We start from the raw sequence: 15,820 nt of genomic DNA, 5'->3' as shown, positions 1-15,820 counted from the left end.
ACTGTCACATAAGAATAGCACTTATCCTATAGGCAATGAGGGAACAGTGATGAGTTCTCAGGGTTATTTAATTCTAATCCTTACCATGAGAGGGACCATGGCAGGAGAGTTAGGAAAACAGGTGCAAAGCTGAGTTTAAGGCCAGGTTCTGCCACTGACCTTGGGCAAACACCTGCCTTCTAGAACATCAGGTACCAAGTGTGTATGTGCACGTAAAAGGAATCACAAGGTTCATTGAGATACCAGTCACATAAAACATGTATTGCAACACCTACAGCCACCTAATAAACATTCAATCAGTGTCTGGTCTTAGTTTATAAGACATTTGAGGCATACTCAGGAATAAAGAATAGGTATTTGCATACTGCTTTGACTAATTAGAATAAGGGATAAAACGGTGCCTTTTCTTTTCCTTCCCTTCCCCTCCCTCCCTTCCTTCCTGGGTCAGTACTGGGATTTGAACTCAGGGCCTTGTTCTTGCTAGGCAGGTGCTCTACCACTTGAACCACTGCCCCAGCCCTCAGTGTCCTTTCTGTGTTTTTCTAACACCATACAGGACTTATAACACTGCTGCAGCCTAATCATTGAATTTTCTGCTTATTAGTCAAGGAAAAGACTTCATTCTGTTCAAAGGTAGCACAAGGCCTGACACAAATGGATGCTCCCATATATATGTGAATAAATGAGCAAAGGGTGTGGTACTGATTGCATCTGCAGCCAGTCATCAATACAAACTCAAAGCATAAGTAGACATTTCCAAATCCCCATGCTCAGATATGTAATACTCATTTTATACTTTAAGAGGCTCACTTGGGTGCTCTATATGTTCTTTGGCACTAGTACAAAGGAAGGTAAATATTATTTCTAATGACAACCGGTTGAGAATTGGTGCAATAAATGCTCACTCGAAGTAACAATTGTTCCAACGTGGAAGCTTCTAGGTATACATTTATCTCTCTAATAGAGCTCTCTTAACAGACTTTTTTTTTTTTATTGTTGTGGGACGTTTTTAAATGTAATTAACTTCAATATTCCTAACCTTATACACAGTAGACACTTAATTTTACTTAGGTAAGAATACCTCTTAAGTAAAATTTAGTGATTATTTTTCACCTAGAATGAGAGGATAGAAAGTTGTTAACACTTAGTAAACCTCTCCAGTGGCAGTGTGATGTCACTTTAAGACAGAAAACAAAGCTGGGGGTGTAGCTTAGCGGTATAGCATGTGCCTTGCACGTGCAAGGCCCCAAGTTCCATCCCCAGCAGCATCCCCAGAGAAACAAAATCATATATATAACACATATGTATATGTATTTGTTTGTATAGATACACACTGCACCGTTTTTTCAAAAACAAAAAGAAACAGATCACTCTATAACCAATTACAAAATTTATCTTCATTTATATCACCTTTTTAAAAAAAAAAAAAAGTTAACAGATCTCCCCCAACTGGAAAACTATTCAGGTCTCTTCAGTATTATTAGAACTACCTACTTGACTTTAGGTAAGCAAGATGAACTAGATCTACTTTCTTTTCTTTCCCTTCAAATCAAAGTAAGGTACCTCAAGCTTCATGCTCAGTACTATGAAAGATTTAATGGTAAGAGTGTCCTTGTATTCAAAACATTTATATGATATGGAGGTCCCTCAGAAAACTGAAAATATAACTAGTATATGATCCTGCTATACTTCCCCTGGGCATACACCAAAGGAATCAAAGTCAGCTTACACTAGAGACACCTGTACACCCATGTTTATTATGGCACCATTTATAATAGCCAAGGTATGGAATCAGCCTAGGTACCCATTAACAGAAGAATGGATAAAGGAAATGTAGTTTATATACATAGTGAAGTATTATTCAGCCATAAAGCAGAATGAAATCATGTCATTTGCAGGAAAATGGATGAAGAGAGAGGTCATAATCATGTTAAGTGAAATAAGCCAGACTGAGAAAGTATTGTGTGTTTTCTCTTCTTTGAAAAAACTAGGAGGGGAGAAGGAGTGAAGGAGGAAGAGGAGGAGGAGGAGGAAGGGGAGGGGGAGGAGGAAGAAAGAAAACCTGAAAGTAGTAGAGGGATATTGGGGAATGGGACAATAGGGAGAAGGTAGGGGGAGAAGAGAGGGCAGTTGAAGGAGTGGATACAATCAAAGCAGAATATGTGCAAGCATGGAAATGTCATAGTGGAAACCCATTCATATCTACAATTAATACGAATTACCAAAAATTCCAAAATGTTTGTATTAGTGAAGACATAACAGTGAGGAAGATACTATATACCTTTTTGTCATTGATTTGCCACATTAAAAATCAACTGGGCAGAAAAACAGTAAGAACTAATAGGAAAGGTTTCAAACAGGAAGCAACCTTGACATAGGGTCTTAAAGGAAAGGCAAAATTTAAGCGGGCAGAAAGAAGTTCTGGCTAATGGCTTTTTGGATGAAGTAAGTGACAGTACCAAAGGCACAGGCTCAAATGAGTATGGGGAACTGGGAGGCAAACTGACTTCAGAAGAACAGAAAGGATGAGCCAGACACACAGGGACTGAAGCTGGATAAGCGGTGTGGGGACAGATTAGAAAGGCAGCTGGAAGTCAGGCAGAAGTCAGATGTAACCTAGTGGGAAACAGGGAGCCACAGAAGCCTTCTGCACTGGGGAGAGATATGAAGAGGCAGCATTTAAAGGTTACTCAGAATGAGACAGAAAAGGAGGTAGGCATCTGTGGAAATCCAGGAACAAGGCAATGAGGGCCTGAACAGGACAGGGACACAGATTACAGTGTATTGTGGCAGACATGTTGAAAAGGTAAATTTAGGGGCAACCAGAAACAAGGAAGGCACACAGACTAATCCAGGAGCTGGCTATTAGGCAAAGGAGTTATGCTACAGATTATGACCAGAAATTTCCATCAGTAGGATCATGTTGAACAACCAAGCATGTGAGAAGGAGCTTCATCATTTGGCTTAGTCACTTTGCTGCCAATGCCTCCTGAATTTTACATCTGCTTTGATAAAGCAGCCATGAAAATCTCCTTACATAAGAAACAGCTGTAATGTTTTCAATTCATGAGCAAAGCAAATTCATGACCCTTTCAGACCAGGAATCCCTAGAGACAGAGGGCAAAAACAAAACAAAACCAAAAAACCACCATTCTTTTGTTTTGTTTTCTGTTTTGAGACAGGGTCTTATTATGTAGCTCAGGCAAGCCTCAAGTTCACTATGTAGTCCAGGCTAGTCTCAAACTCAGAATCCTCCTGCTTCAGCTTCCCAAGTGCTGAGAGTGTGCCATGACACCCAGCTGGTGCAGCCTTCTTTACACTCAAATACGTATTCTTCATTGTCTGCTTCCACCAAAGTAAAAAACAAAAACTTGTTTTTTAGTTGATCTAAAATCTTAAGACATAGCCTTAACTGTATGTGAAAGTGGTCCTTTAGGAAGAGAACAAACACATGCACACTTCAACTGAGAAAATGAATTTGAAAGAGTTAGCACTTTGCCAAGTTCCTTTCCTATATTCAATCAAATTAAGAGGCAATTATCTGAGGTGAAACAGAGAAAAATGTTACTAAGGCTAAATTTGTCTGACTAATGAGTTTGACTAATAATGGTTGAATCTAAAGTCAACTCTGTCACCCCCACTTCCTCCCATCAACTTGGAATATGCAGAAGGTAACATGGTAAAACCATGTCATTCATATGTTCCAATGGCACTTTCTAAACACCTTGGTGGTCTATACATGATTTCACATGTTCTCACACCTTCCTGTTGTTTTCTGAAGGAACTGTGAATGAGAATTGGAGTTCAAAAATAGCTAGGATGAGCACAGCTATCACAAGTCACTGCACTCTTCCTAAAATGCAAGGCCAACCTTGGATTATGATTCACACGTTGTCTCATTTAATCCCTACCCAATCCTGTGAGTTACGGACTATGATTAATAATCATTTTACGTTGAAGAAACTGAGCTTTTAGGGAGGTAAAAGGGATTTGTGCTAAGTCACAAAACTAGCAGGTGGCAGACAAGTTCATCTGTCATACTCTTGTAAATCACTAATTATACTGCCAGGCACAAATATCTGTAAACCAAAACAAAAAGTAAAAAATACAAGAAGCTGCTGGGCGTGTTAGGGCATGCCTATAATCCCAGCACTTGGGAGGCTGAGGAAGGAGGATTGTGAGGTGGAGGATTGTGAGGTAGAGGACAGCTGGGGCTATTTTGTGAGACCCTGTTTCAAAAAACCAACAAATAGGTTGGTGGAGTGGCTCAAGTGGTGGAACACCTACTCCTTGTCAAGTTCAAGGCCTTAAGTTTAAACCCTAGTACCACCAAATAAACAAACACCCCAAGATAACAACAACAAAACAAATAAAACTATGTAATATATAGGGTATATATAGCATATATACACATGTATGTGCACACACACACGGAAGCTGGACATGTGTAAGAGTTAGGAGGGCATCATTTCTATGAACTGTGTCAATGACCCAAATGACAGACTTCTTCCACTCCTTAAAATGAAAACACTGCACTCAGTTCCTGAAGGACGACAGGACACTGCTAGGAGTTGGGAGTCTTATTGTTCCCTCTCAGCAGGACACTTTATGTTATATCACATTGATGGCACTGACAGGCTCTCAATACCTTCTCAGTTTGTAATATTAAAAACAAACAAACAAGCTATCTACTTAGCTTAAGACTAAGTAGGCTGATTGGTGACACTGAAATGCTTTAAGAAGTATTTTCTTAGAACATTCAGTGACCTGAGCAAGTTGCATTCACTACTAGCAGTGAAACTAACCTTTTGAAGCTAGTTCTCAGTACAGAAAATACACTCATAAGACACTTCTAAAAATAACTCTCCACTGTAATTCCCGCCTTATGCATCTGGGCACAGATGTCGTATTTCCTCCACAAAGCTTCCTTTCATGTTGCAACAGTAAGCATCTCAATCTCGAGCTGAGCCAGAACAATCTAGAACTGCAACTCCTTCACGGGAGGTGATTATTACTTTTAAGATTTTATATAGCAGTCTGATTGTGATGGGACTTCCTTACATTTTAATTCAGCAATACCTCTAACTAGAACATAACGCACTTGTAGTGTCATGCTTGTCCCTCTCCCCTCTTTTTCTGCCAGCCAACACCTGGTCTTCCACAAAAGGGTCAGTGTGATCTCTGCAGACCAGAGATAAGGAATAAAACCATGACCACCACCATGTTTGCCTAGAGAACAGAAGAGGAAGCACTTAGCGAGTCATTCAGGAGTATAAAACTTGGTATCTGTGAGTGAGACTGGTGAACTGTTCTCGCTGGTTAAATAAACATGCACAAATTAACAGGATGAGTTAGTGACTTCCACTCTTCCCTTGAACTAGTGGTGTTTTGGCAGGCAGCCATATAATCTGCAATAATCTGTCACTGTGAAGCACCACCCACTTCCTCTGCCTCACCCTCAGCCAAGCTGTGACCAGGACACTTCTGGTCTGCCAATGTAATGGTCACAACACCACAAAAGGCTGTGCTATCTGTGAAGGCTGAAATTCACCTAATTTGGACGCTGAAGTCTTTAGTATTCATAAATCTGAAGGGAAAAGCATGTTATATGCTGCTAAAGATGATTTGAAAATTTTAATTTCTTTTTTTAATACATTAGATAAATCCATGCATAATATTCATGGCAATACTTCTTGGTTGAAAAGTGCATCAATGGATAATTCTAAGACTTAATTTACACATAAAACATGTAAAATACTGAGTTTGCCCAGCGTTATATGTCAACCTACACATTTCATTTAAACCTTACTCCAAGAGCTTAGGGAAGCAGGCAAAACAAAAAAACAAAGCAAAACCTATTAAAGTAGCTTGGCCAGTTAACAAATGTCTTGCATTAACTTTTTTAACATGCAAACTATCAGATGTCAAATAAAAATTATCTACTTCCTTACTCCATCGAATTTCATTTTATAGACTAGAGTAGTCCCATAAATTACTAATCAGATTACCTCATGGTTAAGACACTTCATTTTCATACTGTAATAGGAAACTACACCTATGTACTAAAATGATAAAAAAAAGATAGAACACAGTAAACACGACAAATGGTCTGATATTGCTGTCTGTAAATTTGGTATTACATTCAAGAAATTTTTTTACTTTCTTTCCTATTTTCCCTTTCTGTAAAAGAAGAAAACTAGGAAGTGTGATATTTTTTAAAGCTCTTTAAGATGAATAGTGTGCCATTTTGAGTAGCTTAATTTTGAAATAACTGTTTTCAGTAATATCATCCATTAGCATAAAGTGCATCCATCTTTAATCGAGATGACCATTAGCATATTTTAAAAATTTTGTTAAAAGACTCTTTTACCAAGATTTTGATCTTTTATTGGCAGGTCAGCATTGAGCTTACTTATCCAGAGGAAAGGAAAAACAAACAAAAAACCCTGTTTTTGGACAAATTGACACTAAGGCTTATTTGTAAATATCAAAGTCCAAATTCGAATAAATAGAGCATATGAATCCAATAACTTTTGAGGTTGATTATTCTCAGCTGGACTTTGAGCAAAGCCCACAAAGATTCACATGAAATTCAACAGGGAGTTAAAATCACTCCTGTTTATTAACAATGTTGACACAGAACCCATATTTATAGCAAGACATTCAATGTAAAATAGAACACCACGGAAGCTTACTCACAGATCGTCTGAAAGGCATGTCCTATTCTTCCATTCCAACAGAATGAAGACTTTAAACATTCTTTATTTAGCCAAAGCAATCAAAAAATTTGCCCCAGAAATGGCTTTCTTTAAAACATTGCCTCTTACTCCCAGGAAAGATAAGACTGAACTCAAGTTCAGTTACAAGAACTGTACTAGGCTATCTATCAAGCGCCTTCATCCTGAGAAAGGAAGTTATTACAGACGCTTAGTTTTATAAGTGAGACTTAGAGTACTTCCTGGTCAGACAGTTAACATCGAGAGCACTTATACAGCTGTACATTGTGACATTTGGAAAATAATTTTCTAAAAACTTTCCTAGGACTTTCCCCCTGCTAGTCCTTACAAAAGAGAAAAACATGCTCAGGCTAAACGAATCTTATATAAAAATCTATGATATCCCTCTAATGTTTACTATTATGGTGGCAGTAACTATTACAAAGGATTATTGCAATGAATAATAACGTCAGCTCAAGTTTTAATTATTTTACATGTCTGTACTCTCTCTCTGCCTCCCAGCATGCTCCAGTAAGGTTTTCATGAAAGAGGAGAAATATCTTAAAGGACAACTTACCAATTCCTTGATAATGAAGAAAGAGAAGGTGAATACCATTCACATTTTAACATTGAAATCTATAATTAATTCTCTTGTAAGCGTATATATTAAAAAAAAAAAAATTCTCCAAGAAGTCTTGTCCCAGCGTAATAAGGAACTTCGGATGAAAGCAGAATGACCTGGGTGCCCCATGCTATATCAGGCAGCCAGCTGAGGTATTTCCTGTTCCAACGCCCATTGGTTCTCACAGGTGCAAGCGTCTATGGGTGGTGCCAATCTACCCTTCCTTTGGCAAGAGATCCACTAAAGGAGATTTAAGGTTGGCACAACCAACACTGGGAACCTTTAGGACAGAACCACCTTGGGCTGATGCTAAGTGCCTTCCAAACGAGGTTGATTATGGATTGATGATTTCCTCATTCAGAAGGGCTGGAGAAAATGGATTTCAACAAATTTTTATGATTTTTCTAGATGTGACTTCACTCATTCCCTTGTCTGTGCAAAGCAGTATTCTAAGCAGAGAATATAAGAGTGAATAGAACACAGTCCCCATGGTTATTCATGTAGAATCTGCTGGACTTTAGAGAATTTAGTATACACTGAGAAAACTTCCATAAAGGCAGAGACTAAAGAAATTGGAAAGTCAACTGTAGTTAGTCTTACTAGTAAAAAGTATTGTAATTAAGGTCACTGCTTCAAGCCTAAATATTCTTTTCCAGCAAGGTATGGTGGTTCATGCCTGTAATTCCAGCATTTGGGAGACATGAGATAGGAAGATTGAGAGTTCAAGACCAGCCTGAGTTACATAGTGAGACCCCGTCTCAAAAGAACAAAATAAGCACTGATGGTTCACACCTATAATCCTAGCTACTCAGAAGGCAGAGACCAGGAGGATAGTGGTTTGAGGCCAGCCAGGGCAAATAAGTTTGAGAGACTGCATCTTAAAAATAACCAACAAAAAAAAAGGGACTTGGTAGAGTGGCTCAAGTGCTATAGCGCCTGCCTAACAAGCATGAGGCCCTGAGTTCAAGTCCCAGTGCTATAAAACAAAGAAACCCCTCCCAAACCCCACTAAAACCAAACAAATGAAAAAAAAAATTTCCAGAAGCTAGTACACAAAAAGAAGGATTTTTTTACATTTTCAATGTTTCAAAACCCATGCCGTAGGTACTGGCATATGGTTTAGCAGGGAAGAGGAAACCTTCTCACCATGAGTCACCAGTGACTAAGTTTTTAATTCAGGCTTAAAACATATTTCAAACCCAATTGCTTGTACATGCAGAAAACTGGTAACAACCCTAAATTAACAGCACAAAATTGATTTGACCAATTTTGGGGGTCAATATCAGCATCTAAGAAAAACAAGCAAAGTGTTTTCAGAAGGATAATGCTCCTGTACCGAATTTTATTATCATTTTGGTTTCATTAGGCTTCAGTGCCTAAGGCAAAGTCAACAAATGTCCATCAGAGTTTGAGCCAATGAACAGTTTTGAAGGTTTAGTCAGACTGAGAAACAGTCATCTGAAATATATGGTGGGGTAGTGGGAATGTTTCTTATTTGCATTTGACAAAACAAAAACATCGTAAGTTCAGGGCTGCTCAGAGAAAACTGTAAAACACACAGAGTAAAATGCACAGGTCAATGCTACTCTTCTAAGTTATATTTTATTTCCTTAGGTTTAAAATAATAAAACTTAATTAAGGTCTGGTATGATGGCTTATAACTGTAATCCCAACTACTCTGAAGGCAGAGATCAGGAGACTCACAGTTCCAGGCAAGCCTGGGAAGAAAGTGAGACCTTGTCTCAATCAATAAACCAGGAGGCATAGGTAGGAGGACTGTAGTCTGAGGCTGACCAGGCAAAAAACCACTAAACCATATCTGAAAAAATAACTAAAGAAAAAAAGGGCTTGGGGCATGGCTAAAGTGGTAGACAGCCTGCCCAGCAAGCACCAAACCCCAATATACTTTTTTAGCCAACAAACTGGAGGAATTCTTAAGCCAATAGTTTCTGTTAGTCACTTAACACAAATACTTACTGAGCAACTAATAGTTCTAGGCACTATTTTATGAGTTGGGGCTACAGCAACAAATAAATGTGGCACGTGCTATGGAGAGTCTAGTATGCTGGGTGGGGGCGCAGTAACCATGTGTGTGCAGGCGCAAATTGCTCTACCATAAAGCCAGTCTCTTTGCTTTGGATATCAGAGTATGAAGCTTTTTGGTTTGACTCAAGTGAACAACCACCTTCTGTTGCAAATGACAGATGATCTCACTTCATTTGTTGCTAAGACCTAGCGAAAGGAAAACAAGACTGCAAAGAACCATCCAATAAAAACACCAACTAAGGAAATAAAGTAACAAATCCCACACATTCAGAGTTAAAGTGCACTGTCAGGACTATTATCAGTGTTAAAAATGAACATCCAACTAGGGGCAGTGGTTTACCCCTGTAATCCTAGCTATGTCGGAGGATCACCATTGGAGGCTAGGCTTGGCAAATACTTCGAGAGACCCCCATCTCCAAAATAACCAGAGCAAAATGTACTGGAGGTGTGGCTCAAGTGGTAGAGCGCCTGTCTTGCAAGTACAAGTACAAAGCCCTGAGTTTAAACCCAGTCCCACCAAAAAAAAAAAAAAAGACATACAGGACTGAGGTGTGAGCACTTGACTAGAAAACAGAACCCTGGGGTCAGTTCCCGATGCTGCTTAAATACATAAATGAAACAAAACAAAAACAAGTTTCCATACACTTATTAGTACTGGCATCAGGTTTACCAACTGTCAAGGTCAGAAGTGAACCTTTCCCTTACGAGTTATCCCTGCTATTTTCACTGGCAGCAGTAATTATACACTATAATTATCTATACAATTATACTGACATATTACTTTGAACCTAAAATAAGTATTAAATTTAACATAATTCAACAATTAAGATATTAGTTGCAAGGTGCTTGGTTAGATGCGAAAGACACCATTCCTTTAAAATCAAGAAGATGGATGCCTGGAAGAATAAGACAAGTATAAACCCTATTATTTAATTTCAGAAAGAATATTTTATAATAAGAAAAAGGGCTGGGTGCCAGTGGCTCACGCCTGTAATCCTAGCTACTCTGGAGGCAAAGATCAGGAGGATCAATGTTGGAAGCCAGCCTGGCAAATAGTTCCCAAGACCCTATCCCAAAAATGTCCAACACAAAAAAAGCGCTGGTGGAATGGCTCAAGTGGTAGAGTACCTGCCTAAGCATGCTGTCCTTCCTGAGTTCAAATCCCAGCACCACACACCCACCAAAAAAAAAGGAAAGAAAAAGGAGAGATCAAGTACTTAGGGAATTCAAAGGAAAGAGAAACAATGAGGATGACCCCAGAAGGGCTCCTGAAAGATGGCATTAGAGCTAGTGGTAGAGTGACTGCTTTGCACGTGCAAGGCCCTGAGTTCCATACTTTGCACTACATTAAAGATCTGGAAAATGAGGAACAGACCCTAGGCAAAAGAAAGGGTGGGTACAAGACCAGATGGTGGCAAAGCAGGAAGTGCTTGGCCAGTAAGCAGGCTGGTCTGGTTGGGGCATTTATCATATAAACACACACACACACACACACACATACAGTAGGCTATGTGTATGTGTCTGTACGTGTGTTTAAAATGGGATGACAAAACCTAAGAATGGATTGATAAATCTGTACTGAATTTAGTAAGCCATGAGAATTTTTCTCTCTTTTTGGTGGTGTTGGGGTTTGAACTCAGGGCTAGGCAGGCACCCACTTGAGTCACTCTACCAACCAGGCCATCAGAGTTTATGTGGTTTTGAACAAATGAACAAAATCAGAGCTGTGCGTAGGAAGAAGAGAGTGACCGTTTATCACATTGGAAAGACAGAAAGGAGACCAGGAAGCTGTGCCAGCGTTCTTTCTTAGCACTTCACTGGCCCCTCATTAGACCTTCTTGGACTACGAAGGTGGGAGATGCGCCGTGTTGAAAAGCCAGAGCAAGTACTGGGGAGCTCAGTGACAAAGCACCTGCCTTGCAGGTGCCAAGCCCTGGGTTCCATACCCAGCACTGGACAATAATCAGAAAAATCTGATCTGGGTGACAGAGGTCAGGTTTGTCCTTGTCTGTGTGACTTTGGAAGCCACTTCAACTCTCTGGGTCTGAATTTCCCTATATGTGAATCTACTAATTATTCTTTTTGGAGTCAGGAGCTCTGGGATTCAGCAATGATTAGATACTAGGAATGGAGCAGAACCAGCAATGGAAGATTGTTTTCTGTGGTTAAAATAAGAAGCAGCCACCACTTATTAAGCAATTCCTATGAGTTTGCAGTTTATGTAAATCCTTCCTTCCTTCATTCATTCCAAGAATCCTGAGAGGTGCGTGTTCTCATTTCACAAATGAGAGAATTGAAAGTTTTAAGGCTGATGTAACATAGTCAGGGTTGGGCAGCTGGCATAGTGACAAAGCCAAAAAAAGATGCCTCAGTTTAAGGGTTTTTCTTTCCAGTGTCATGCTGTTTCTACACGGAAGGTGAATAGAACAGGGCTAATGTTTTCTCTTGTATTCCAAAGGAAGCACTGCCTCTCTTAATATCCTTTTGATGAACTAGACGTTATCAGGAAGGACCGGAAACAAAATATGCAGGTAAATATTATCTATTAATTTGCAGATTATTAATTTATTTACTCATTCAACTCACACTGATATCCTGCACATGTTATGCTTGTAAGTGGCCTTAGGGTGCAAACATGAATGAGACCATCTCTGTCCTCAGCATGCTCACAGGCTAGTAGGTGACAAACACATGTGCATAGGGCACTGGCATGACTAAAAAGAGTTTTGCACAAGAGAAGCATAAACGTATATAAACCATATTTTCACTTTACAACTTTACCATTAAATCTTGATCTATGTCATTTGAAAACTGTGTTTACGTGGATACAGCTTGGTGACAGAGCATTTGCTTACCATGCATGAGGCCCTGGGTTTGATCCCTAGTATATCACAAAAAAAAAAATTGCATACTTACATACCCCTCAAAAAGTAAAAGTCAGTGTGTACAACCGAATGGAAAACTGGCCATGAATTATGATTCTATTTAGTACATCTACTTCCAAGACTTATTAGGTTATTAGTTTAAGAAAGCATTCTGTCTTGATGAGTGCCATCTATTCTAACAGGTAAGTTGAGAGATAAAATGTACTTGAACTGTCATAACACTTGACTGCTATGAATGTATGCAAGTATCATTAGAAAGTGAGACGTAAAAATAAATATATATTGGATAGAGTCCCAGTTCAATCTGGAAATAAGTTTCTCTCATTGCCGGGCCCTGGTGACTCATGCCTGTAATCCTAGCTACTTGGGAGGCTGAGATCAGGAGGACCGCAGTTTGAGCCCAGCCCAGGCAAATAGTTAAGTCTCTATCTCCAAAATAACCAGAGCAAAATGGACTGGAGATGAGGCTCAAGCAACAGAGTGCCTACTTTGCCAGTCTATAGTCCCACCAAAAAAAAGTTTCTCCCATTGTCCCTAAAAATAGAAGAAAGCAAAGCTGAACTCTTCCAATGACAACTTTGATAATTAACTACAATATTAAAATACAATACAAAATGTGGGTTGATATTGCTACCCATAATTTCACTGAGGCCAGCGGTGAAGCCAAAGGACTATTTTTTTTTTGGTGGCACTGAGGTTTGACTGAGGGCCTCATGGTTGCTAGGCAGGTACTTAACTGCTTGAACCACTTCCCCAGCCCTTTTTGTGATTTTTTTTTTTTTCCGAGATAGGGTCTTTTCAACTATTCCCTACACTGGCTTCGAATGGTGATCCTCTTGATCTCTACCTTCTGAGTGGGTAGGGTTACAGGCATGAGCCACTGGTGCCAGGCTAACTCTTAACTCCAGCATGCCTCTTCCCATCTGTGGGGAGCAAACTCCACAAGGTTAGCACCTTTGCTTATGGGGTAGCTTTAGCTAGGTATGAAACATTTATTCCAAGCCATCTCCCTTTTCTCAATCTAGGTGTGAAAAGTCTGTATTTGCTTTAGTATCTTAACAAATTTTAGGTTGACCAGAAGAAAAGTACGTTAGATTAATATCTAAAGTATTTAGATAACTTTAATAACATACAGCTAGAACAATAAACCTTGTCAATGTAATTCCCACCGGTTATCATAAAAATTCGAAATACTTTTTTTAAACTTAGTGCCTCTAGTGTAGGAGTAAGTTAGATCACATTTTGGTTCATAAATTTGCCATAATTAATCTCTAATTACAGAGATAGTTGGTAGATAAAAATCACTTTTGTTTCTTTTACTAAACTCAAAGAAACAGTAACAAACTTTTACAATATCCTCACAAATAATAAAGTAACCAATTAAATGCCTATCATTTAATTAGACTAACCAATTACAAATTCAACTTCCTATGCAAATGAAACTATATAACATCCCATTACTCAAAAACAACAATTCAAAAACACGTCAGATTGATAGGAATCTGTCTACAAGACAAAGATGTCTTAGGGAAGTCACAAAACACTTTCATAATGAGATTTTTCCTGTTCTCTCTCTCCCACTGTATTGGGTTCTTTCCTATTTGTCTGTCTTCTTTTTGAGGGGGAGAGAAAAAAGGGGGGGGGCATTATAAAGGAAAAGAGGCTTTTAGCTAAGGCTGTATAGAAAAAGTACCAATTAGTGACATTTCATTCATTCTATACTACTGAAACCAATGAGTATGAATACTGGCAAGCCATGAGAACGTTTATTCAGGTTGGCTTAAACATTAAACCAAGTTAGATATGGAGGTAGTCTCTGTGATTACAATGGTTTAACTGTACAGGACTCCAGGGGTATAGAAAGTGTCAAATGGGTCATTGTGTTTACTGGGCAGTACCTGCTTCTTGTTAAACTAAGACCGAGAACAGTTAAAGCCAAAAGAGATTCCATCTGCGGCTGCTATAAAACATTCTTAATGAAGTGTCTGGCTGCACCTTAATCTCTTCTTTGGTTTACATTTTTAAATAGAAAACAAACACTGGAAATGAACACAGGCATAAAGATTTCACATATCTGTAGTTTCTCATAGTGTCATTTTGTTTTACTTTATTTTTTGGTGGGCCTTGGGTTTGAACACAGGACTTCAGGCTTGCAAAGCAGGCACTCTACTGCTTGAGCCATGCCTTCAGTCCATTTTGCTCTGGTTACTTTTGGAGATTGGGGGGGGGGGGCTCTCAGGAACTATTTCCAGGGCTGGCCTCAAAATGTGATCCTCCTGACCTCAGCCTCCCAAGTAGCTAGGATAATAGACACAAGCAAGCCACAGGAGCCTGGCTAGTTTTATTTTTTTGGAAAGAAAGGCAAATAATTCCCACAGAATTCCTACCCTCCTATCTCCCCTTTCCCCCAAGGAATAAAATTATTATAGACCCTTCCTGTCACTAAAAATTCTATTACAATGAATCTCTCTTCATTATCTTTGGATGGATACCATAAGGGCATGTAGTTGAAGTGGCTATTTCAGGAATCATTCAGGGGCCTAACACAGCACTTTTCTTATAAGAAAGTAAATTTATTGTTTTGTCTTCAGAAACGGCCACTTATACCAGTCAGAAGTGAACTAACAAGATGGTGAAAGAACTTCTCTGCTTGATTATTTCTATTACTTTGTAGAATTATTGCTACTGAGCCTCTCAATCTTGTGCTACATAAGGAACACTTCTAAGTAACCCCTAGTTAACTGGCCTGCTTTTGACATGAATTCTACCCAGCACTCTGAAAAAATAAGTTGAATGCAAAAAAATTACACTCCATACCTCCTAAATTCTAGAAGTCTCCTAGTTTAAATTTGTGTTGTTCCTCTCATCTGCTTAACTTCTACTTCTTCGGGAAGGAGTGCTACTCGGGGGAATTTTCATACCCACATCAAATTTCACACTCTGAAACCAGACCAGAAGTGTTCTGCAGGGCTGGCTGAGTGACTTAAGTGGTAAAACACCCGCCTAGTAAGCGTGAGGCCCTGAGTTCAAATCTCAGTACCACTAACAACAACAACAACAAAGTGCTCTGCATTGGGCAATGTTAAACAAAATCCCTAAACGGAGGTTGGAGGCTGAGCTCAGTGGGTAGAGTGCTTGAAGAGAATGCATGAGGCACTGGGTTTGATCCCCAGCAAGTAAATAAATGAGTAGCATTGCTCAGTAACCCTCTACAGGACATCTTGGGGAACCAACGCAGCATTCCTTTCTTCCTTAGTTGAATCCACCTGTTACTAAACACTGGAAAAAGATTTCTAATATGACACCTTCTAAACCCGAAACAAAGAAGATCTTTAAAAAAACTGAAGTCATCACAGTCTCTGTTATTTTCCTGAAAGCATCTTTTTCTAAGTCTGCTTCCAAAAAGAAAAACAAAAATCCAGTGAAGAAGTGAGGAAAGCAGCATCATGAATAGAGAAAAGATTTACCAAATTTAAATACAAAATTACTGCCCATAACCATAACAAAGCATGTGCATAGCGAGGAAGATCTGAAAGGCAGAGAAGCATTAA

General features: G+C 39.1%; 1 protein-coding gene across 3 annotated transcripts in view; it reads right to left on the bottom strand.

Annotated features, from left to right (window-relative positions):
* The window catches only part of Taok3 (TAO kinase 3), a 172,689-nt gene that overhangs the window by 155,479 nt on the left and 1,390 nt on the right, over nucleotides 1-15,820 (bottom strand). The window contains exon 1 of one of the 3 annotated variants that reach the window (XM_074060852.1): nucleotides 7,294-8,254. The exons of 1 other annotated variant lie outside the window; for it this stretch is intronic. The gene's annotated coding sequence lies outside the window, so the exon portion shown is untranslated. Of the gene's footprint in view, nucleotides 1-6,699; nucleotides 7,247-7,293; nucleotides 8,255-15,820 lie in introns of those variants that run through there. One more of the 3 variants, XM_074060854.1, reaches the window with a different exon arrangement.

The sequence above is a fragment of the Castor canadensis genome, chromosome 18, assembly GCF_047511655.1.
Source record: "Castor canadensis chromosome 18, mCasCan1.hap1v2, whole genome shotgun sequence".
NCBI classification, from domain to species: domain Eukaryota; kingdom Metazoa; phylum Chordata; class Mammalia; order Rodentia; family Castoridae; genus Castor; species Castor canadensis.
The sequence above is the reverse complement of the archived record's forward strand: the minus strand, read 5'-3'. Positions and strand labels throughout refer to the sequence as shown.